At 38.7% G+C, this 26,364-nt stretch overlaps 1 protein-coding gene and 1 long non-coding RNA gene across 4 annotated transcripts in view; one reads left to right on the top strand and one right to left on the bottom strand.

The window, feature by feature from the left end:
* PRTFDC1 (phosphoribosyl transferase domain containing 1) overlaps nucleotides 1-26,364 on the bottom strand; it is a 93,419-nt gene that overhangs the window by 30,727 nt on the left and 36,328 nt on the right. The window lies entirely within an intron of this gene.
* LOC111091256 overlaps nucleotides 8,273-26,364 on the top strand; it is an 83,756-nt gene continuing 65,664 nt past the window's right edge. Inside the window, exon 1 of the long non-coding RNA XR_005355169.1 lies at nucleotides 8,273-8,428. This is a non-coding gene — a long non-coding RNA (uncharacterized LOC111091256). The remainder of the gene's footprint in view (nucleotides 8,429-26,364) is intronic.

Raw genomic sequence — 26,364 nt, 5'->3', positions numbered from 1 at the left:
AAAGTGGGCATGCCTTCTTTAAGATGGGAAAGGTGGGGTTCCATATAGACTAAGGTACAGGAGAGTACCTTATACTATACTTGCCATTGAGGAATGCCAGATCACCCAGGGAAGGTGGCTTTTGCTCTTAGGTCCTACCAGACGATCAAAGAAGAACTCAATGACGCATCCAACTAAGGCTGTAGACCCGACAACCTCTGTGCCCCAAAAGTCAGAATGGCCACATGAGGTGGCCTGACAGAGCCAGCAGCCATGGAACAAGGCACGTGGGCTGTTGCTTATGCATCCACATATTACTAATGCATAAATACCTACTCTTCTCTCTTTACGCTCATCAAGTATTTGTTGTCATTGGCTGATGACACCAGGGCCTTTGTTTTGTAAGAGTAGCAGGAGAAGTTGTCTGAGTCAGAGATGGCAGGAAAGAGAGAAGAGGAAGCTGGAGGCTGATATGACCACTGTTCTCTGTCTGGTTCCTTTGACTGCATTTGAGCCCTGATGTTGGAGGACTGAACTGCTTTCATTAGAGGCTACGATTCTAGGAAGAGTCAAAGGTCTGAAGCAGGGCACATTCACAAATGTTTGGGGGCCCTGCCTCTGTGAAAAATCTAATCCTGCCCTGGTACCCACACTGGCACAGACACAGGCACTCACAACAGGCACCGTTAGCAGTGGCCTCAGTACCAATCCTAAGAAGGGGCTTCTCAGGAAGAAACCCTGAAAGCAGGTACTGGAGCAGGGCCTGGCAGAGTAGGTGGCAGATGGTCTGTAGTAACTGCAGCTGACAGACTGACTTATAGACACATGTAAGGATGCCCTTGTGAACTCAGAAATAACTGAAGAGTAAATTCTTAACTGGGCAGGTGGGAAACGTGTAATCCCAACTCAGTGCACTTTGGCATACTCATACCTGGATCTACTTTTTTAGTTAGTGACTGGTAGTGCTAAAGGTGAAAGCTGCATAGAGAATGATATTTGGGTTTTAGAAACTTCGAATATTTATTTGGTATTTATATAACCTCCCTCTGATTACATCAAATTCATTTGCTGTCAAGTTCACAATGTCCTTCACATAACGGAGTTCATGAAACTGTTTCCTATTATGGCACTTTGGTTTTTTATTTAAAAATTTTAAGGGAGTGATTTTTGTTGTTGTCGTAGTTTTAAAATCTCATTGTATTTTGATAAGTCCCTGTGACTTCTGCTGCTTGCCAAGATGGAATAACAAAGACCAGATTTATCCTCTTTCCTTAAAAAAAAAAAAAAAAAAAAAAAAAGCAAAATGTGGGCAACAACAGTTTCAAGACACTGGATGTCAGGCAACAAAGAAGAGCAATCTCTGAGATGGGAACAAATGAAGTGGATCCTAGGACTGCCTAGTTAACTGTCTTGGTAGAGTTTTCAGGCCATAGCATAGGGAAGGAGAAATGGTGGGGCCTGGGAGACTGAGTGGAAAGGATGTAGCTGAGCATCCTGGAAGAACCTGACAGCCATTTCTCAGGACAGGATACCAGAGGGAAGGCCTGCAGAAGGAGAATCAGCAGCTCTACAGATACAGATGAAGAATCTACCTGATGCCAAGGAAAGAACCATCTAAATGGATTAGAAGGAACAGTGCCCAACATAAACAGGGCCAGGAATAGTGCCTGTCCCCACCAGAAAGGGAAATCCCACAATTGATGGGGAGTTACGTAGAGTATTCTGGAGGATCTTGCCTCAGTGGTGAAGCATTACTAGCCCTAGCACGAGGTTTGCTCTGGACCCACCTAACAAATCATAAATATATGATTTGAAATGATCTAACTGCTTCCAAGTAACAACTACATCTCAAAATAAGGCTCAAGAATATATAAGGGAATAAAAAAAATTACCCAGCCATAAACAAACGAAAAGATGCTCCTCATTACTAATCATAAGAGAACAGCAAATCAAAACTACAATGAGATATCACCTCACAACCGTTAGCATGGCTACTATCAAAAAACCAGAAAATAACAAGTGTTGATGAGGATGTAGAGAAACTGGAACCCTTCTACATTCTTAGTGCAAATGTAAAATGGTGCACCCTCCTTAGAAAACAATGTGGTGGTTCCTCAAAAAATTAAAAATAGGATTACCGTGTGAAACAGCAATTCTACTTCTGGGTATATATCCAAAGGAACTGAAAGCAGAATGTTGAAGAGATATTTGCACACTCCAGTTCACTGCAGCATTATTCACAACAGTCAAGAGGTAGAAATAACCCAAATGTCCAACAGTGGATAAACAAAATGTGGTATATGGATATAATGGAACATTATTCAGCCTTAAAAAGAAGAAAACTTTGTCATATGCTGAAACATGGATGAACCTTGAGTTATGCTAAGCAAAGTAAGACAGTCACAAAAAGACAAATACTGGTAGCTTCCACTTATTTGAGGTGACTAAAGTAGTCACAATAATAGAAATAGAAAGTAGAACTGTGGCTGCCAGGGACTTGGGAGAGGAGGAAATGGGTGAGTTGTTCAGTTTCACAGAGTTTCAGCTTTGCAAGATAAAAATTTCTAGAGGTCTCCTGCCAACAAAGTGGAATACTGCACACTTAAAAATTATTAATATGGCAAGTTTTATGTGTTTTTATTTTTTCAAATAATTGTGTTTATTTAAGAAATTCATCACACCATAAGGTACAATTCAAAGTGTTTGACATCTAATGAAAAATTCTTAGGCACAGAAAGAGGCAGGAAAATGAAGAAAATAAAAATCAATTGAAACCAACCAAGAACTGATCCAGATGTTAGAAGATAAGGACATTAAAATAGTTCTTAGAGTTGTATTGTGTATGCTCAAAACCTTAGAGACTTGGAAGATATAAAATTTTTAAAAGACACAAATGGAGCTTCTAAAGATGAAAAGTAAAATATCTAAGATGAAAAATGCATGAGTGTGGTGGGCATAATTCTAAGATGGTGCCAGGACTCCCATCCTCTGGTATACACATCCTTGAGTGTGAAAGAAACCGTGAATATGAAGGAATATCACTCCTACACTTATGTTATCATATATGGCAACAGGAATTTTTCAGATGTGATTAAAATCCCCAATCAGTGCATTTTAGCTAAACAAAAGGGAGATGACCCAGGTAGGTCTGAGAACTCAGAGGAGTCCATCAAAGAAATAGGAAGCTTGCTGGCTTTGGGAAGCAGACACACATTCTGCTGGCTTTGTGAACAGCTGGCTTTGTGAACTGCCACGCTGTGGAGAAAGCCAAGTGGCAGGGAATAGGGGGCAGTCCCCAGTAGGTGAGGACTGCCCACCACTGATAGCCAGAAAGAAAGTGAGACACTTCACTTGCAGCCGTGAGGAAATGAATTCTGGCAGCAACCTGGAGGAGCTTGCAAGGGTGTATTTCCTGAGCTGGCTTTATAAGGATGCATCCAGTTGACAACCTTGGGAGACCCTGAACATCCTGGCACCAGACTCCTGACCCTGACAATGTGGGATCACAAATGTCTGTTGTTTTAATCTGTTAAATTTGTAGTGATTTGTCATGCAGCAATAGAGAACTCATACAGATGACAAGATGAATGGCAGACGAGATACTGTCGGAGAAATGATTAGTGAGCTTGAAAACAGCAATAGAGAGTGCCCCAAATGGAACATATAGACAAAAAACAATTTTTAAAAGGTAAAAAGATCATCAATGAGCTGTGGAGCAACTTTAAGATATGGCCTAAATGACATGTCTGTAGAGCTCTTGAGAATGGGAGGTGGTGAAGAAAATTATTAGAAGAAATAATACCTGAAAATCTCCAGGTTTGACTAAATATATACACCCACAGATCCAAGAAGCTTAACAAAATCCAGGTACAAGTCATATGAAGAAAACGACACCAAAGCATGAAAATAATCATGACAATGTAGCTCTGGTTAGAAACAATTCAAGTGAGAAGATAATGGCACAACACATTTAAAGTACTGAAAAAAGACTGCCAATCTAGACTTCTGTACCCAGCAAAATTATCATTCAAAAACCAGGAATGAGGGGCGCCTGGGGGCGCTGAGTCCATTTAGCATCCGACTCTTGACTCTGGCTCTGGTCATGACCTCAGGGTCATGAGATCGAGCCCTGCAAAGGGCTCTGCGCTAGGCATGGAGCCTGCTTAAGACTCCCTCTCTCCCTCTTCCTCTGCCCCTTCCCTCAATGTGTGCTCTCTCTCTCTCCAAAAAGGGTGGTGATATAAAAATGGTGTCAGACATACAAAAGCTGAAGTAATTCATCAGCAGCAGAACTACACTGGAGAAAAAGTTAAAGGACAAACTGCAAGCAGGAGAAAGATGATCTGAAAAGGAAATATGGGTTTGCACAAAGGATGAGAATGACTAGATATGGTTAAGTACATAAATAAGTAGAAAAGATTTTTTACATTTTGTATTGAAACCTTGGTACTGAAATCTTTTTAAAAAGTACACTGTCAATTTTGGAATAATTGCAAATTTAAAGAAAAGTTGCAAAGTTAGTAGAAAGATTTACTGTATACCCTCTACAAAGTTCCTTCTATTGTTAACATATTAGATAGCTGTGGTCTATCTGTCACAACTAAGGAACCAGTATTATTATATTACATTAACTAAACCCTCAAGTTTATTTGGAGATCAGTAATGTCCTTTATCTGTCTCCCATTCAGGATACCACATTATATATAGTCATCATGTCTCTAGCCTACTCTGGCCTTAACTATTTCTCAGAATTTCCTTTTTTTGTGACCTTGACAGTTTTGAGGAGTGCCAGTCAGATGTTTTGTAGAATGTTCCTCAGTTTAGGTTTGTGAGATATTTTTCTCATAGTTAGACTGGATTATGGGTTCCTGACAAGATGATCACAGAGTTGAAATGGCATTTTCATTAAATTATACCAAGGGTACATGCTATCAACATGACTTGTCACTCATGATATTAACCTTGATCACCTGGTCAGGAAATTGTTTGCTAGGTTTCTCCACTACCCAGTGACTCTTTTTTCCTCTGCTTTCTATATTCTGCTAAGTCACTAAGCACAGCCTACACTCAAGGGATGGGGAATTTATCTCCTTCTCTTGGGAAAGGGGTGTCTACATAAATTACATAGAATTTTTGGAGTCCATCTTATTTTTTCAAATATGGATGTGCATAGGTATGAAATGCATCAGGAAAAAGTAACTATGTGAATGTACATAAGACTTAGTTTCTTATTATTTACATTCCTTAAAAGAATTATCTTTAAATGAAAATTTAGAAAGTAATAATATATTGTGGCATTTATAACACATGTATTAGTAAAATACATGATAACAATAGTGTGAAGTCCAGAAGTGTAAAAATGTAAATATATTATTATAAGGTTCTTATAACCATAGATGAAATGGTATATTACAACTTCAAGGTAGACTGTGGTAAGTTAAAGATGTTTCTATAAATGCCGAACAACCACTAAATTAAAAAAGAACTCAGAGTTTGGGCTAGTTAGCAAACAGAGGCGATATATCAGAATCACAAAAAATAATGAAATGAAAAGAAGGCAGAAAATAGTAAATGATGGGGAGAAATAACAAGATGACAGATTTGAACCATATCGATAATCACATTGAATATATATGGTATCCACATCACAAGTAAAAAACAAACGGTATCACATTGGCTACATGCTGCCTTCAAGACACCAGCCTCTGCATATTAAGAAACAAATAGGGTAAAAGTAAAAAGCAAAAAAAGAAAAGAAAAATATATAACATTAGTATTCATTAAGGAAATACAAATTAAAACACGATGAGACACCTCTTTTCCTTTGAATGGGAAAAATTAAAAACTATATCAAGTGTTGGTGAGGAGATGTGAAATGGTACAGCCAATTTGGAAAACAATTGAAAGGTTTTTAGAAAATTAAACATGCATCTACTATAACATCCAGCCATTCACCCCTAATTATTTATTTATTTTATTTTTATTTTTTAAAATTTATTTATTTATTTATTTATTTATTTATTTATTTATTTATTTATTTATGATAGTCACAGAGAGAGAAAGAGAGAGAGAGGCAGAGACATAGGCAGAGGGAGAAGCAGGCTCCCATGCACCAGGAGCCCGATGTGGGATTCGATCCTGGGTCTCTAGGATCGCGCCCTGGGCCAAAGGCAGGCGCCAAACCGCTGCGCCACCCAGGGATCCCCCTAATTATTTATTTAAGTAAAAAAAAAAAAATCCTATGTCCACACAAAGACCTCTTACAAATATTCATAACAACTGTATTTGTGGTAGTCCCAAACTAGAACCTACCCACATGTCCATCAACAGGTGCCAAGTAGATGGGTTCAAAGAAGGCTGCTGAGCACAGGAGGTGGAATGAATGTGTGTGAATGAATGCCCAGTAAGATGCCTACGCTAATACGCTAAGTTGCTGGGCCCACATGTGCCTGTAAAGATGCTTATTGATTGACCATTTTCAAAGAGGCTTTCACATCAAGTTAAGTTGTTTTTTTTTTTTTTAGGAGAGCTCATTTTTAAAAAAAATCAATACACATATTTAATGAATGTTAAATATTTACCCTCTACTGTAGCCAAAATTCTAGGCATTCACTCCAAGTCTTCTAATCCCATTGCCACCATAGAGACCAAGTCAAACTTCTTTCCAATATGCCTTTTAAATCCACTTCAAGTCACTAGTGTTCTGATTAAGTCACTTCTTAAAACTTCCAGCCTCCTTCTCTTTACTCACCACCATCTCTCTCTTCTGCACATTCACCCCTGACTCTCATCTGCTCAGATTGGCTATGCACTATTATTTTTACCCCCTACAGTCAAAATAAATCCTCTTCTCTTCCCATTTATCTGTTGCTGGGGCCAATAAGTGATGGAGCTGTGTGGTTCCATGCTCATATGCCCTGCAAGCACACCTAATTCAACAATTGAAATTTAAAGATGAATTGTGGGTGCTGTAAGTACACTTCTCCACAAGTAGAAAGGGACTGAGGTATTTCAGGAGGTAGGTGGCAATAAGAGCAAATTCTTCACTAGAAAATTGACATTTCAGGTTTTATTAAAGCATTAGTTATTTCTGGAGCAGTAAAGACCTAAAAGCAAATTTTGCCACCACTGGCTCCATATTAAGGCTGCATTAGTGAATTCTCAAACCTGCCACACAGAACACTGATTTCTGTAATTCCAGTTTTCATATGGCTGAGAGAAAAGGGAAAAGGAGTTTCCAAATTCTCTTAAAACCCTGGGATTTAGCTATCAATAGAAAATAAAATCCACCTAAACTCTGATCATTACAGCATCTGTCTTTGTAATGACAAGTCTGGCTACCAGGAACATGGAAATAGCACATCCCATATGACATAATATTACATATTTGAGAAAGAAACCTCACATAAAAATCAACCACAACTTTCAAAAATACAATACAGTATTCTTATTAACTATAGTCACCATGTTGTACATTGCATCATGTTAAGAGAGTAGATCTTAAAGGTTCTCATTACAAGAAAACAAATTTGTAACTATTTGTGCTGATGAGGCTAACTAGACTTATTGCGGCAATCATAAAAACAAAAAAATTTAGACGCAATTCAAGAGAGTATCCAAACAACAACAAAGTTTTAAAGTCTTTATTTATTTATTTGAAAAGACAGAGAGAGGGGGGTGGGGGTAGGGGAGAACAGAGGGAGAGAATCTTTAAGCAGACTCCCTGCTGAATATGGAGGCCCATGCCGGGCTTCATCATCTTATGGCCCTGAAATCATGATCTGAGCTAAAACCAAGAATCAGATGCTTATGCAATTGAGTCACCCAGGAGCACCTAAAAAAAGTTCTTAAAGAGAAGAGCCCATGTTTCAATAATCAGATTACCATTTTAATAAAGTTTTGGAAATACTTATTTTTTATAACTAGAAGAATATATTTCATTAACTTACAATATTAATAGCCAACCTTATTGTGATAGATACTGTGTTGGGTTTTACCTACTTTATTTCATTTTCTAGATGAGAAAATGGCATCTTAATTAAACAGCTGTTCCAAACCCACTCAGTAGTTGGTGGGGCCAGACAGAAACCCAGGCCTGCTCATAGCAAAGTCCTCACATTTGACCATTATGTTGAACTTCAGGGAAATGATGCAGTATCAACTTGGCAATGTTAATGGCAGTGGTGCTCAAAAACAAGGGCCTGACGATTCCTACTTATCATGTCTATTAATAATGTGATAGATTCAAGACAGAAGGAAGTGCAGAAACTGCTTGTCTCCTGATAATGTCATTGTGGCCCGCAAAGGAAGTATTAAAATAGGGCTGCTCTGCTGGCTCTTTGGCTATTGGAACCACCGCTTAAGCTGTGAGTCATGCTCTTGGACCTCTGCCTCTGTGGACGCTGACTGCTCGATCTTCACTTAGAAACTCTCCTGGAGAGGAGGCAAGGTGGGTGTTGCTCTATCATGGCCTTGTGTAGTCATGGGAGTGTAGTGGTTTCTTTCCCATGTTATGCAGTTCAGAGTTCTGTGAAAGCACAGTGGAGCGAATGTAGACTTGTAGATGAGGCAAAGGGGCCGACACCCACATCCCACTCTACTTAGCCCAAAGAATACAGTAGCTCCACTTTTGAGGTTTTATGGCAGATATCACTTAAAACATTTCAGTGCTGAAAACACATTTGAAAACCACCAGCCTACTGGGAAACAACATAGCATGGTGGTAAATATCATGGCTTTGGAGCTTGACAATGTGGGTTCAAGTCCAGGTTCTACCATTCCTGGACCATGTGCTCACAGAGCAACTTAATCCACCCCATCTGAACCCCAAATACATCCTGGCTTAGAATAGGCATCAGGAAATGGTCGTTATTAACACTACCATCTGTCCCATTAGAGGATGACGAACTAGAGGGGAATCAGGTTAAAATCCAGAAAGAGAAGAAAAAATGCCTAATGCTTTTCTTTATAAAAGAAAAACTTGGGGCCTGGCTCCCCAGACAGGCCTGCCTGTGCTATATCTTCTAATTGTAAAACTGAATACCACTGTAGAGAATACTCAATCCCTTTCCTGTTATAAATGTGAAAACTGAGATCCAGGGAAGTTGTGATTTGTACCAAGGTTAAATTAAAAACCTATAGCCTATAAGCCATTCTGTTTCTATCTCCAAATAGGTTTTCTTTCTTCCTTCTGGAAATCTCTAAATTTTCTTACTCAAATAAATAAAGTAGTTTTCTATACATGGAGGGGCGGGGGTTGGTGCTCATGTGACATTAGGGAAAAGGTATAACACTGGACAAAAAGGGAAAGAAAAACCTTAAAACGTAGGAGAAATAGAGTTGGGACTGCTTCCCCACCATATATATATATTTAAATATCATTATTATTGATATAATAGGTTAAGGTAAGATTGCATTAAGGCATATTGATTTTCACTTTTAAATCAGTCTGTGTTTTTCATAGATATGTATTTATATATATATAAATGTAAATGGATTAAAAATTAAAATCAATATATTTTTAAAATATTTTATTTATTGGGGCACCTGGGTGGCTTAGTGGGTGGGCATCTACCTTTGGCTCGGGTCGTGATCCCAGGGTCCTGGTATAGAGTTACACATCAGGCTCCCTGCAGGGGAGCCTGCTTCTCCCTCTGCCTACGTTTCTGCCTCTCTCTCTCTCTCTGTGTTTCTCATGAATAAATACATTCAAAAGATTTTATTTATTCATTTGAGAGAGAGTAAGAGGAAGGGCAGAGGCAGAGGGAGAAGCAGATTCCCCACTGAACAGCAGGCTTGAAGTGGGGCTCAATCCTAGGGTCCTGGGATGATGACCTGAGCCAAAGGCAGATGCTTAACTGACTGAGCCACCTAGATGCCCTAAAATCAATATGCTTTAATGAAATCTTTTGATATATTAGGATAGATCCAACTATATTAATTTTTTTCACATAATAATTTTCAGACCACTGGATACTAGATCAACATATACTTAATCAAAAAATAAAGTGAAAATAGTTCCCTCCTTTCTTTCTTTTATTGCATGGACAGTGAAAATCTCAAGCATCGGCTAACTCTTTGGCCCTATCACACTCATGCCATGTATGCACAAAAGGGGCTTTTGGTCCTGGACAAGAGCAGCAGAGAAGTCAACAGTGTGTGCTCTAAAGGATGCTTCCCCTAGTTTTTAATTATGAGACATGGCCTGTCTTCACTTGGGGACTCTTCTTGAGAATCCCAGAGTTCACAAGTTCAACTTCTGATAATATAATGCTAGTTTTAGCCTGCTGCTAATGGAAGGGAGTGCAAATGCACCCTATTTGGAATCACTGCAAAGGAAAAGAGAAAGTGTGTCATTCAGTCCTTTGTGAGAGCACTGGGCGGTCAAATATTGCAAATGCTTTGGAAAAGGATGACGTGGAAGAGTCCTGAAAAGTGCCTCTGTGAAATCCAAGGTCATTCCAGCTCCATAGCAAAAGAACAAACTATTGTGAGTGCATTAAAAAAAATTTGAGAGCAATATGAGCCAAAGAAAGTCTCCTCCTTAGGGTCAGTTTCTCTGCCAGTAAAAGGGCTTTCCCATCCCCCTCAATCACTAAGTCTAAATGTAACAAAACCCAACAAAATAAAGCAAAAGTGCTCCTGCTACCTGCAATCATCTCTTAGGCTGCTTACTTGATGGTTTCTCTTCTCCTGCTCTCAGCATGAAGAGTGTTGTTGGTATTTTGGATCAAAATTAGGCAACGTGATATTTTGACAAAACCCTCTGATGGCAGGAAACTCTGTTAGCATTTTGATAGAGTGAGTCAGGCAGCGGCCAAGCCTTAGTACAGTGATAGGAGCGCCACCAGCATGATGCTTTAAAATGTAACAGAAATCCAGGACTTCTTTATAGAATGACCTGCTTTTCCCAAGAAGTGCAAACTGAAAAAACAATGAGTTAGTGCTTTTTGCTATAAAAATTGAGAAACATATTAAAGAAACAGAATGATCATATCCCGAGGTGGTGACAGCTGAAAAAAACACACACTTGCATAGACGCTTTTGGAAATACACATTAAATACAAATGTTTGTGACGGAAATCTGGTGCTAATGTATCAAAAGCTTTCAGAGAAATGTATAGAGAACAAACTGGTGGTTGCCAGAGATGAGGTGGCTGGGGGAATGGGTGAAATAGATGAAGGAGATTAAGAGGACACTTATGGCGATGAGCACTGAGTAATGTACAGAATTATTGAATCATTATACTCTATACTCTAACTATACTTGAATTACAAAAAAGCTTTTAGGAAGATCTGGTGACAACATATCAACATATCAAAAGCTTTCAAAGTATACCCTAATGAGACAATCCAAGACATATAAAGCATTTTATGAATAAGGAGGTTTATCACACCTTATTTATGGTGCAGTAAATTTTAAGGATCTAAATCCAGTAAGAGAGGATTACTTGAAAACTGTGAATATATTCAGATGGTGGGATTCTTCCTTGCATTAAAAGTGATATTATAGGGGCACCTGGGTGGCTCAGTGGTTCAGCATCTGACTTTGGCTCAGGTCATGATCCTGGGGTCCTGGGATCAAGTCCTGCATCCTCCCCTGAGGGGAGCCTGCTTCTCCCTCTGCCTGTGTCTCTGCTTCTCTCTCTCTCTCTCTCTCTCTCTCTCTCTCTCTCTCTCATGAATAAATAAAATCTTTTAAAAATTTTTATAAAAATTTTAAAAAGTACTCAGGATTTTCTCAACTACAAGTGATGGGTACCCCAACTGAACTAATTTAAACAGGAAGATGATTAATTGAAAGGAAGCGCTGAACAACCAAATTTAGGAAGGTAGGACACACGGGGCAGTTTGAAGAATGGTGAGACTCTAGAACCAGGGACTCAGAGGGCCTTAGGACTCTCCCTTTCTCTGTCCTCTGCTTCCACTCTTTCTCTAGCCTGACATCTTACCAACCTCTTCACCCAAGAGAAAAGGATTTTTCCTTCTAAACTGAACTGTGAAAAATTCCATATAAGACTTAACTGGTCTGGCTTGGATCACGTGTCGGTCCCTTGGACCAATCATTATGGCCAAGTATACCTGAGATGCAGGGATTAGCCTGCTTTGTGTCAGATATCTACCCTTAGGTCAACAGATGTGATCAAGGGGGCAACCTGGACCCTCTATGAGAGTAGTGAAGTGGATGGAATTGCATAATCAGGGCCACGGATGTAATTGCCAGAGGCTGGGGAGCCACACTAATTTGTCTCCCACAACTTCAGTTGATAATATATGATAATCACATTGATAATATGATTTGTCAGTGCTTTCCACAGTAGTTTGTCCTGATCTTTTTGGGAGGTTAAAGAGTATCTTTGTCTTACTTTTTTTTTTTTTTTTTTTTTTTAAGAAAAGGGATTCCTTTGTGACTGTGTGGTTGGGAAGTGCTCTGGGATAAAGGGCATCGGGTAAGGGTTGCACTGTTGGAGCTGTGCATAACTATGCCCAGCTACATTGTTTGAGTGGGATCGGATAGATGAGCTGCCATCACTGACAAAAGACTTCATATCTGCCACAGAACTTAGTGGGTAAGAAGTGGTCATGGGAAACAGCCATTTATCTGTTACATAGAAATCCAGTACAGTATTTCTAAAATGTGCTGATTTCTGACTAACCAGAAATGAACTCTATTATGCTATCATTAGAGATGCCATATGTGAACCATATACTTGAGAGAGAGAAAGAGAAAGAGAAATACACGAGAGCCTTTAAAAATCCAGTATCTCAAGACAATGGAGACAGATGACTATGACAAATGATGCTTATTTTAAACATGTTCCCACAGCAGTGAAATTCTCTAATTCTGCTTGAGAATAACCAACAATGTTGTGGGAAGTATTCTGAATTAGACAGCAAGGTTGCTTTGATGGATTTTCTTTAGTACACAGATGTAGTTATCTGTGGACCCCCTAAAGGGATTTAGGAAGCAAGCAAAGATGGATTGAAAATGAACTCACAAATTTTTTTTTAATGGAGAAAGTAGTAAATGTGTAGAGACTGCTAGCTGGTGAAGGTTTGAATATTAATCAAAAGGAACTTTAGTTGTTGCTTATTGTCCATTACTAGGCATAATTCCAGAGCTCACCCAATTGACTGATGCAACCTAGTTCTCCCTTACGAAAACCACAAATTAATTTAATATCATTTATCATACCGCTAAATTGAGAGAACTTAAATATTTGCCTCTTTAGAGTTTCTTTCCAAATATAAACTCTTGTGAACATCTAAACCAGTGCTGAGGAGATGTGAAAAACAGAACACGGCAGGGGTATTGGTCCACAGACCCTTCAAACGCTGGTAGTTCACGCACTATTTCATGCCAAGGCTCAAAGAGGAATAGAAACCAAAAAGCCAGAAACTCTGAGGCCTTGGTTCTATAGCTGAATTTTTATAAAACCTTATGTAACTTGGTATTTTTGCAACTGAATTTTTCCCATCGACTTCTGTTGCACTAGAGAAGTTGCCCTCTTACCCTGGCCATTTAACAGAAAGGCAATACCTCAGAACCTTCCAGAATCTTGAATGGACATAGAGAAGAATGTGCTAACCAATTTGTGAAACAGAAATCGAGTGAAAAAAAAAAAAAAAAACATGCTCTTTGGGATACATAGCTTCTGAGTCTTTTAAATATTCTCATCAGATCCATTCATTGGATTAAAAAAAATATCAACTGTTTCTCCCGCAAATCCAATCAACATATCTAGATAACATCACTTGTGAGCCGGGTGAGTTTGGATTCTAGTTGCTAAATTTCATGCATGTTTATTTGCAGAATTAAAAAACACTAACCCTTACTAGGGTAAGTGCTGTTTATGAAGACTCCATATAAACATTTTATATAAATAAAATCTATGCATAAAGGCTATATTTAAAAAAGGAAATACCCTGCTTCCTGTGCATGTCCTTAAGAAAGGAGATTATTTCATGACCACCTGTCACTGATTGGTGTTTGAAATTATAATTTGAAATCTTTGGTCTGAAAGTTGAACCAACTATCAAACTACAAAGTAGTTAAACCCTGGAAATCCTATTTTAGCATCAGAAATGTGTCTAGGTTTCCAATGTGTTTCAGAATCATATGCCTCAGACACCATAACATAATTTAATAGACAACTGTATCTAGGTTCCTTTATTTACACATAGTTGATCCCAAGGCCACCATGAAAATCCCTCAGTAGTCAGGCTTTCATTTATTGAATGGCAGAGCAGGGTAACATCAGTCAGTAAGAAAAAAGGAACCTGCAATTGTGTGAGAAAGAAACTAACTGGATGCTTCCTTGTCAGCATCAAGTCAGCAATTAGAAGGGTAAGAGAAACCAGCTTTTAAAGAGAAATGACAATCATGGCCTCACCTCACTGATACATGCTAAAATGTGTTTTTAAAAAGGCTAAAACAAAATTTCCAATTTTCCAATGTTTTACTGGTCACACTTAAGTTTTATTTCTGTAAGACTTCTGTACTGAATCACTCAGAGATGGTCTAAAGATGTGGTGACTTGTCATAGGTATCCATCTACAAGGGTCCAAGGGTCCAAGCCCTGGAGTCTTCCCCATGACTATCCCTGCAATCCTTGCACCATCTATCCACAGAGAAGTGTTAGGTAGGCGAAATCTGCACAGCTGGGGTTGCTTTGGAGGCGAAAACTGCTTCAGCAAAGTGGGCGAGAGAAGAAAGCTGATGCTTTGGAGCAACGGACAGATTACTCATCAAAGCTGCCTGTTTAGCTGGATGGCAGAGCGATGGACCGCCTAGGGTTTCTTTTTTTTTTAATCTTTAAAATGCGCTTTTGCCTGGCAATAATTCATCTCTTCCTGGTTAGTTTGATCAGCCAATGCATACAGCTGTGGACCTATGCCAATGGCTCACTACTGTGGGTGTGGGGTACCAGGTCATTTTTATCTGCTCTGTGGGCTACGGCCAGTCATTGTAAAGAAGTGGATGTTCTTGGAATCTTAGAGCAAGGAGGAATTCTAGCAATTATCCAGGTCTGTCTTTTTACATATGAGACCTGGTCCACTTCTGCTCAAGACCCTGTGATTCAGTAGGTCCCATCAGAACCCCGACTAGAATCTCATCTTTAAAAATTGTGATCCACTGCAAACTGCCTATCTTAGGAAAAGAGACTCTTCTAGAAGCCCCAGGGGAAGTGGACTTTCACGTTTTCTTTCACACTGGACCAAAGAGAGTGACAGTGGAGTTCTTCTCTCACCACACAGTGACACGGTCTCTCCCCACTGTGTATTCTACTCTCTCTCTCTCTCTCAAATAAATAAATAAAATCTTCAAAAATAAAAAAATAAATAAAAGATGCAAACCACAGGAAGGAATTAATAGATACAATCCCAGTTCTGAAGGAGCTCATATTTTAATGCAGTCATCCTGTGATACCCACTTATCTGCAGTTTTATTTTCTTCAGTTTGAATTACCTGCAGTTAACCGTGGTCTCAAAGCAGATGGTCCTACATCTGATCTATCAAAAGCTATGTCACCCTGTGTCATTCACCTTACTTCATTTCCTCATGAAGGCCTTTTATCATCTCACATCATCATCAGAAGGGTGAACATAGCACAATGAGATTTTTTTGAGTGAGACCACTTTCACATAACTTTCATTACCACATATTACTAAATTGTTTTATTTTATTATTGTTGTTAGTCTTTTACAGTGCCAGAATTAGACTTTATCATAGGTATATCTGTATAGGAAAAAATATAGTATATATAGGATTCGATACTCTCTGTGGCTTCAGACATCCACTAGTGATCTTGGAATGTAATCCCCCATGGTAACTGGGGACTATTATGTTTATAGAAAAAAAAAAAGAAGTCCTCCTCTTTCATTTTACAAAGGAAAGTACTAAAGCCTAGAAGGGTCACAGGGCTGGTTTTGGTAGAGCCAGGGGTAGGACTTGGTTTCCTGGTTGATATTCTCTTCCTACTGTGCTTCTTCTCTTTATCAGTCTGGCCTTCTGTTTAAGGGCCATCTTTGAAGAGGGTCACTCAGAAAAATGTACCATTTCATTTCTTCCTAGCCTTGTTCTAGTCTTTCTAAACTGTAAGCTGAAATTTTTAGTTTTTATGCTGATATATTATGCTGTAAATGTCTGAAATTTGATAGAGTTACCTCCTTTCAAGTGAAGTTTATTTGATAGAAACGAAGGATGTTGCCTCTGTACCAAACACCAAACCACCAAGATTCTCTTTCAACTGAAACGTTTATTTTTTTTTGCATTTGCAAGTCTGAGATTCTCTTTATCATTTCCAAAGTTGATAAAAACTAGTATGTGACAGTTATCCACTTTGGAGGAATTGGTCACACTATTACATATCTTCATTGAGATATCTCTCCCCAAAAAAGTTTCCTCCACATCAAGAGTGAGTGGTACCAGAGGGTCCTGCAAGATGAAGTAGGCATGCCAGTATTTGTGAGAGCACATCACGGGGCATAGCAATCAGCTGTATGAGAGGCTTGGAACATGTCAGGTGCATGGCGCTGGTCATCTTCTATGCTAGCTCTTGGATCTCCTCTTCCTGACTTAGCATGCTGGAGCCATCTCCTCTGGAAACCCTAAGAATACATCTGAACCTCTAGGGACCTCTGATTATCCCAGAAATAGCCAGAGAAGACTAAACAATTGTTTATGAAACCCATTCTCACTTGGTCCTTTCCCTTCCCTACTGAATCTTGCAAGTGTGCGCTCCTCTTCCTTACCCCACCTCTTACTACATAGATATTATCCAAAATCTTATCCCCCATTTTCAGCTCATGTTCACATTCTGTAGGCAATCTCTTCCATAGTCTCAATTCCACCTGTATACTAACGACTCCCTGTTTTATTTTTATGGCTTGTTAAGGTGTCTTTAGAGTACAAAAAGTTCATATTCCTAATAATCTACTGGAAATCTCCACCAGGGTGTTCCATAGGCCCTTCAAAGTCAGTCTGTACAAAAGTGTCTGTTGTCTTTCCTGCTGACTGGTTTCTTCCTCCCGTGTCTCAGTGAGGACACATTATCCATCAGATACTCAAGCCAGAAGCCAAGAGTCATAAAATTCTCTTCTCTTCTTTTTATCATCCATATTCAATGTTATCTATTAATTTAATCATCCAGAGGAATTGGTTACTAGTGATTACCTATTTCAATTTTTGTTGTGTTTTTGTGTTGTTGTTTTTTGAGAGAAAGAGAGAGAGCACGAGCGAGCAGGGGGAGGAGCAGAGGGAGAAGAAAAGAGAGAGAATCCCAAGCAGGCTCCAAGCACAGCAGAGAGCCCAATGTGGGGCTCAATCTCACAACCCTGAGATCACAACCTAAGCTGATAGCAAGAGTCTGATGTTTAACTGACAGACACCCAGATGCCCCTCATATATTTTTTGAGAATTAAATGAGAAAGTCCATATAAATCACTTATATATTGCCTGAGTAGTAGATATTCAATAAATTATTATTATTAGTCCTGGTAGTCTTATCACCACTACTGTAGCTGCTTTGATCAGAGAGACAGGTAGGTGGATGGATAGAAACATAGATAGATGTAGAGATATAAAAAGTGGCAGGATTCAGGTATTCACTCAAAATATTTGTAGACTGCTGACACCAATTCCAATGTGTGGGTTGTTTCACCATACCAAGCAATTCTCTGCCACCTTCTGGGTGTCCTACAATTCAACTTAATTCTGATACTGTTTACCTGAAGATAGCATCGGATTCCACAGGTTGAGAACTCAGTCCTACAAGACTAGTCTCCATTTCAGATGCCAATTGCAAGTTCCGGTTGTTACTTGTGCTCTGACCATCTGTTTATAAATCAGAGAGGCTCCTACAACCCCTTCCTTAATTAATTTTCCAAAGTGGCTCATAGAACTGAGGAAACCAGTTTACTCACTTGATTACTGGTTTATTGCAAAGGATATGAATCAACAGCCAGATGAAGAGAAACATAGGGCGAGTCCCTGAACACAGGAACTTATGTCCCTGTGGAGTCTTGGGCTTAGCACGGCAACACATGGATGCATTCTGGTTCATCAACTTGGAAGTTCTCGGAAGGCTAGCCTTTTGGGTGTTTTGGGATGCTTCATTACATAGGCATGATTGGTTAAATCACTGACCATCAGTGATTGAGTTCAATCTCCCATCTTCTTCCCTCCCAGAAAGTCAGGGTATGGGGGTAGAGGGTTGGGTGGGACTCCGAGTTTCAACCCTCTCATCATATGGTAGGTTCCATGGGCCACCAGCCTCCATGTCTAGGTGCTTTCCAAAACTCACTCGTTAACAATAAAAAGAAACCTTTATCATTCTCATCACAGGAAATTCCAAGGGCTTGGGGAGCTCTGTGTCAGGAAGTGGATGAAAATCAAATATGTATTTCTTATTATAAACCACAGTATCTACAATAAGCTAGAAACTTTTCTAGGTTCTGGGGACACTAGTGAACAAAACAGGTATCTTCTCTTATGGATCTTACATTTTAGTGAACAAAGACAGGGATTATGTACATACATAAATAACATATCTGCAGTGAAAATTTCTATCAAAAATAAAGCAGAATAAGGGGGAACAAAGGATGTGGGGGACACTATTTTAAATAGGGCAGTCAGAATGACATCTCTGATGAGGTGGCATTTAATTAAGAACCATTAAAAAAAAAAAAAAAAAAGAACCATCCGAGCAGGGGGAGCAGTGGGTGGTATGGCTCTGAGTGTGACTATACAAGGTATATTTCAGGAAACACCAGGGGGCCAGTATGACTGGCATGGGAGTAGAAAGAAGAAGGGCTCATTGGTGGTGAGGATGGTGACCTCATCTCACCCTGATATAATTTTTCAAAGTGTTATATTAACCTCACAGATTAGAAACCTGAGGCTTATCAAGATTCAATTCTTTGTCCAACTGCCTTCAAAATACTTCCACAAAGTCTCAAGCTAAGCCTGTTCTATCTGCTGCTTCCCCTCTGTCTTTGCCTTAGCCTAGAACCTCTTCCTGTCTTGCCTGGATTATGGCAATAGGCTCCTAACTAGCTTCCCCATTCCTAGTCTCTTCTACCTCTAATGCTTCAGCCCACCCTCAGAGTGACTTTATGCATCACAGCTGAGTGCACTTCCCTGTTTAAAGTCCTCCCATGGTTTCCCATACTCCACACCAGAGGGTCAGGGTCAACTCCAGAGGTAGAGCATGCTCATCTCTGCCACTCAGCTTCCTAGCATGTCCCATGCATGTGGTCCTCTACCCATGCCACAGCAGGTTCCCCTGATTTCTCAGCTTCCAACACCCCATCTCGTCTTGTCTGTAGGAGAGCCCCACTGCACATGCATGACCCACCTAAAGGAGCCTCCTCCATCTCCCTCTGCTCCTATGCTTTGTAAATATGCCTCATGACAGTTCTGATTCCATTGTGACTGCTCCTATGCTTTGTAAATATGCCTCATGACAGTTCTGATTCCATTGTGACTGCTTGGTCCTCTCTAAAGTCAAGAGAGGCCTGGGCCATCCATCTTATGAAGTCTAAAGATATTGATTATGCAGAAAGGTTAAGAATTGCAAAATTGTGCAAATTTGAATGCTTACATAACACATACACGCACATGCATGCACACACACACCCATTGCTAGATGCAGGTGGACTATACTGAAACTTGGGACAAACGACTTGTATGAATGAATGAATGAATGTGTCTTACCATGTGAAACAAAGAGAATAATATTTTTCTTCATAAATGGTCAGAATATAGACCACACAGAAGGCACACGAAAGGCTGTCTTTAATTTTCTTTTTAAAATACCCTTGGCATTTCTGCTAAGAGGCCAGTGAACTGGAATATTTTTATTAATCAGGGAAATAAAAGTGAGATTGCTACAAGACCTCATTTCATGGGAGCAACTGTGGCCACAAGGCTCACATGTAAGCCTTGAAAGCTGGCTTGAGGGCTGCTAGCTGCTTGCTCCCATTTGAGCATCAAGGCTCTGGTTCTGAAAGGCAGGGGTTCAAAGGAAAAGAGAAATGGACATGTCAGGAGATCTTGGTACTCGTCCTGGTTTTGCTGCTGGTTTATCTTTCCTTTAATGGAATTCTCTGGAATATAAGCATATAGTTATGTTTAATCATATCCACTGAGAATATAAAGCAGCTTATGTCTTACTTTCCTGAGTATAAAAGTCACATGAAAACACTTTAGAAAAACAAGATAGTGTAGAGTGCCTGGGGCAGGGAGGAGTCAATCAGTTAAGTATCTGTCTCCTGATTTTGGTTTAAGTCATGGTCTCAGGGTATTGTGAGATGGAGCCCCATGTCTGGCTCCACATTGGGTGTGGAACCTGCTTAAGATTCTCTCTCTCTCTCTCTCTCTCCCTCCCTTCACTCTCTCTCTCTCTCTCTAAAAAAGAAAGGAAGGAAGGAAGGAAGGAAGGAAAAGAAAAGAAGAAAGAAAGAAAGAAAGAAAGAAAGAAAGAAAGAAAGAAAGAAAGAAAGAAAGAAAGAAAGAAAGAAAGAAAGAAAGAAAGAAAGAAAGAAAGAAAGAAAGAAAGAAAGAAAGAAAGAAAGAAAAATGGGATAGTGTAGATAAGCATAAAAATGGAGAACTGGAAACTGATAATGAGTTGTATGAGTTAGAATTTACACAGGATAAAAGTATCTGACTTCAATCACTTCCAGGCTAATTCTTTGGGAAAAAAATGACTTCTATGAAAATAGCAACATAATCATTTTTGATTATGACACTTCATTTGGGTTCTGTCAATCTTGTGAAGCCCCACCAACACCACAGAGGAAATTATATTTTTTTCAAATATAATGTCTAACAATCAAAAAATATTTGGAGTAATTGCCTTCTTTCTTTTTCTTGCCATCCTCTTTCATTTTAAAACTACATGCAAATACATTTCAAAGTGAAGTATTCTAACCCAGTACAAATAGAGGACAAGGAATAAAAGACTATTTCATTCTGGAGTCAGGCAACAAAATGTCATAACCTTTGCCCTAAGAGTTTGATTTTCTGTAAAAGTTCTTTACAGAGTTTTCTAGCAACCAAGTGTTTTGAACGTTAAATGTGGGAAAATTTTACTTGAGGGCAGCACTGCTTTCTAGGATTTGATCCAAGACATTTCAAGTGAACATTGAATAAGGCCTTTTAGAATCATTTCACTGACTGCTGCTTGATGTGCAGCTAAGGCCCTTGAGGCCCACATCACACGCTCCTATCACCACCACTCTGGTACAGAAGACCCTCAGTGTATTTTTGTTGAACTGAATTGAATTGAACATGACTTCTATCTTTCATCAAATAAAGAACTGGAAGACCACCATATTGTATTTCAAGGCAGTGTTTCTAATGCCCAAACAATGTTTCTTTACACATTTTGATATTTTTCACAATCTCAGGCAGGAAGAAATATACCACCAAGTGATGAAGTGTCCCCTTCTCCCCACCACCAGGAAGAGCTTGAATGCTGGAGTTTTCCATGAGCTGCTGTGCAACTCATTGGATCTAGACCTATTTCCACTCTGGCCCTGGTAACTGAGGTGGGGTGTGGAGGCAGGGGATGAACATTTAGAGTTAACCCTTCTTCTAAGTAGTGCCTTTGATTCCAGCTCCTTCGAGAAATACAGAACATCTCTGGCTGGGGTGAGCATGTAGGAAAGGAAGCAGGCGTTTTAAACATAAACTCCCCTCCTGGGATGATCAGCCTTAAACAGGGCATCTAACCTTCCTCATAAGTGAAGATCTACCGCAAAGATTAGAGAACAATATCACAGGACTTTCAATAAATAGCTAGGGTGCAAGTTCCCTTTTTATTATACAAAAGTATCCATTACTCATTATCTCACTGTTCCGCACTCATTTGTTGGAACATCTGTTTCCCTTACTAAGCTGTGGGTCCATTTAAGGACAGGGATTGTCTACAATTGTGTAATGTTTTCACAAATTTGCAAGATCTAGCAGAATCACTGATGCACAGACTTTCAGCAATTCACTTACATGGATGAATTTTAAAATACTGCATGTATTTCTTCTTAATTTGTCAGCTTTATATGAGGAAAAAAAATGTCCCTTTCTTCTAATAGTGAAAGACTAATATGCTGCACCTGGCATTAGATGTAGATTTCAAAATGTTCTCACTCCATATTTTACCCTCTATTTTGAAAAATGCCACTTTTGAAAGTCTAAGAAGCACTTAGCACCTTGGTTGAAATTAAGGTGAAGGGCTAAATTAGCAGCACAGGGGTCTTTCTTAGTGCCCATGGCCAGACCTTACTGACATGGCTGGGTTCTATGCAGATATATTCTAATAAGATGCATACATTTGTCCAATATGCTGAATAATGGTGGAGGCTGGGGATTCAGTAAGTGAAGGTCAATTATTATCCTGACAACTTACATGTATTTTAAAGACTAGAGCAAAAAGGCAGTTTTGGTTGAGGGAAGATTATAAAGCCAGAAAATGTAAGATTTAATTCTGGTTTTTACCAATTACAAGCTGGATGACCTCAAGCAAGTCATCTAACAACTCATGGGTTTTTAATCTCATTGTAGGCATATTGGGGATAATAACACCTATTTCAGAGGACTCTGGAAGATTAGGATAATGTATCTGAAGATGCAGTGTATGATCGCAGTTAATACAGCAATCAATGTCAGTTGAATGTGAACCACCTGAGAATCTAGAATTTGTCCATATGAGAGCAAGCATTCCCCCTCCAACTTAGAAATATATTATAGCTCCATCCAGCTTTAACAAAATCTAGTCTTCAAAAATAGCAATCTACAAAATAATTCCAGCCCACTTACTTTACTACAAAAGGATATTTTACAAAATGAATCACCACTGGAATCCAATAAATAAAAACAGAAACTGGGGCAATTAAAATTCAACACAACTTACAAAAACAGTTTTCATACCTGACTTTTCAGATTTAAAAAGTCACTAAATCAAGAACTATGGTCTCCAATTTACAGCTGAGGAGGCAGATGGCTAGAGAGGTAAGTAGGTTTTTCAAGAGTGCTTATACAGTGTACACCTGTGTGTTTATTTATCAAATCCCAAACAATTAATATGTGCTAACCCCCAAAAATAAAAGCAGAAATATTTAGCACAACTTTAAAAAAAATCGGCTCTTTTGAGGTTTCATTTACAATTTTGAGTATATAATTCAATGAGTTTTGACAAATGTCTACAGTTATGTCTCCATCACTATGATCATGATATAGAATATGTCTCTCATCCCAAAAAGCTCCTCTGAACCCCTGTGAGTTGTTTCTCTTGCCTCTGTCTGTAGGCTCTGGCAAACATTGTTCTGCTTAGTGTTCTGATAGTTTTAGTTTTTTTCTAGAATTTCATTTACATGGAATTATACATTACATAGCTTTTCAAGTCTGGATCTTTTACTTAGCGTAATGTCTTTGAAAATTCATCCATGTGGTTGCATGCATCATTCTTTGCAATGGTGTTCAACCCTTTTCATTGCTAAGTGAAAGTTTGACTATCCCTTTTCCAGTTCAAAAGTTATATGTGAATTTTTGACTTTGAGGGAGGTCAGTGTCCCTAACCTCTGCATTTTTCAATGGTCAACTATATTTAACTTTATAGGAAATTGCTAAAGAGTTTTTAAAGTAGCTATACTATTTACATTCCCTCCCAGCAGTGTATGAGGGTTTCAGTTTCTCAACATCTTCTTCAACACTTGTTACTATCTGGCTTTTTAGTTATAGGCATCCTAGGGGGTGGGAAGTAGTAGCTTACTGAGGTTTTGATTTGCATCTCCCTGATGACTAATGATGCTGGGAATCTTCCTATGCTTTCATTTGCCATTCATGTATCTCTTTGGTGCACTGCCTATTGAAATCTTTTGCCTGCTTATAAAAACTGGGTTATGTGTCCTCTTATTAATGAGTTATAAGAATTCTTTTTATGGTTAGATACAAGACCTTTATCAGATATGTTCTGCAAATATTTTCTTCTAATTGGTGCCCAAGTCCCAAACGTTGGAGTCAATCTTGACATCTCTGGTTCCCATTCCCTTCACAATCCAATCATCCTGGCTCTACCTTAAAATGTATCCAGAATCTGATCCTTCTCACCATCTCCGTTGCTACCAGATAGCCCTGTTACCTCTCACTTGGATTACTGTGGTGACATCTTAACTATGACCTCTTAACAGGTCTCTCTTACTTTCATTCTATTCTAAACAGCATCCTGGGTGATCCTTTTAAATCATACAGAGCAACACATCACCTTTCCACTCAAAACCTACCAAAAGCTTATTTTTATTAAGCTAAAAACTGTAGATGTTTATTAAAACACAGAAAATGCCATTTTTCACTTTTTGAAATCAGCTACGACAATACAGTGTAATACAATCTTTTCAGTAAATCAAATATAAAGAATTTCAAGTACAGCATCTAGAAGTTCTAATACCATTTGCCATTGAAACTTCAGCCACTTTTGGGGGAAAACACTAACTTTTCTAGGGCTGCCCAGCTTCCAAGGCAGGGTCATCCAGTAGAGTAACTACGTTGAAAAAGAGATAACCTTGTAATTGGCTTCCTCCTGTTGGTTCACAATTAGGTTAGCTAAGAGAGGGGTGGGTGTGATGCTGTCAGCGAATGCAAGCAATCTTGCTCTTCCTTTTAGCTTGACACTTTAAGTAACTTCATGTGTATATGATAGGTTTATGAGATCATTAATTATGCAGCTTTTAATTATATTAAAGTTCTCTGTTGGGTGTTATCATTGACATGCTTGTTCTGTAACTCCAAATATTGTAACCTATGGCAGCCCCATATTGAGAATTCTTTATGCTCATAAACTTGTTAAGTAAAATTCTACTGTGATCTTCACAACAAAGAGAGATCAGAATCAAATTAGGCTTAGTACCTAATCTGAGTATTTAGGAATTGGCATTTCTGCTAGAAATGTCCCTTTCAAGTTAGCCTAAATGGTTTGCAATGCCCCTATTAAAATTTATTTTCATTCAGTTATAGTCAGAGGCTAAGAAGGGTAAGGGAAAATCAGGTAATGGTTTTAAAGCAATGTTTAGAATCTATTTACCTCTGATATAGGGACTATAACTCATGTAAGTGAAGGTCACGAAACACACAAAACAGCTGTACATTCAAGATACACAAACAAATCTTTCTTTGAGTCACATGTGAAGAAATAGGATTTCCACAGTTATTTTTAAATAGGGTTAGGATTTTTAAATGTGGAAACTAATGAAATTTTATTTTCCCTCTGGGGAAATTATAGATCTTCCTTGACTTACAATGTGCTGATTAACCCATCATAAATTGAAAATATAGTTAAGTCAAAAAAATTTAATACACCTAATTTACTGAGTACTATAGCTTAGCCTAGCCTACTTTAAACATGCTCAGATCAATTACATTAGCCTATGGTTGGGCAAAGTCACCTAACACAGAGACTATTTTATAAGAATGGTGTTGAACATCTCATGTAATCTATTGAATGCTGTACTGAAAGTGAAAAACAGAGTGGTTGTATGAGTGCAGGATGACTGTAAATGTATCGATTGTTTAACCTTGTGATTGACTGTGGGCTGTGGCTCGCCCGTACCCAGCATCATGAAAGAGGGTTGGACTGTATGTCACTAGCCCTGGGAAAAGATCCAAATTTAAAGTTCAAAGTACAGCTTCTACTGAATACATATTGCTTTCATATCATCACAAAGTCAAAAAATCCTAAGTTGGGTACTGTCTGTACTTAACTTCTGGGAATGTCCATTTTGTTTGATTTTTTTTTTTTATGTTGAATGCCCATGAACTGTAATACAAAACCAAAATCCAAAACTAACACTGCCCTATGAATCTCTTGGCTAATGTGTTTCAAGTGCCATAAAGTTTCATAGTCAAGTCAGTTAGAAAAAATAAGTCCTAGAACCAGGACTCAAAATTACATATTTAAATAAGAAAATAAAGTTAATAATAGCTACAAGTAAACATTGTTTTAGGACATAGAACCCATTTGCTAAATTTCCAAATATTTTATTCAAGTGTGAGGAATGCGACTATTTCTACTAGAAATATTCCAGTTTGGTTTGAATTACTATAAAAATAAAAAGAAAGTCATCATGTACTTTCACAAAATTATTTCTTAGGCATTTTGCTATCTGCTCTCTATTTGGTGAACCAGTGAGAATAAAACCAACACCCATGTGTATGTACATAGTGTTCTGAAGTAAAAATACATGAATGAGAAGGAAAACATAGGATGAAGGTGAGCTTAGGGCCATTTAGTGCTTCACAAAGATGTACTTCTTGGCCTGACAACATTCTTAGACAGCAAGGTGTTCTCTTTTCTGCTCTCAACATCCCAAGGGTGTGGTATTATCTTA

Source organism: Canis lupus, chromosome 2, assembly GCF_011100685.1.
Source record: "Canis lupus familiaris isolate Mischka breed German Shepherd chromosome 2, alternate assembly UU_Cfam_GSD_1.0, whole genome shotgun sequence".
Taxonomy (NCBI): Eukaryota; Metazoa; Chordata; class Mammalia; order Carnivora; family Canidae; genus Canis; species Canis lupus.
The sequence above is the reverse complement of the archived record's forward strand: the minus strand, read 5'-3'. Positions and strand labels throughout refer to the sequence as shown.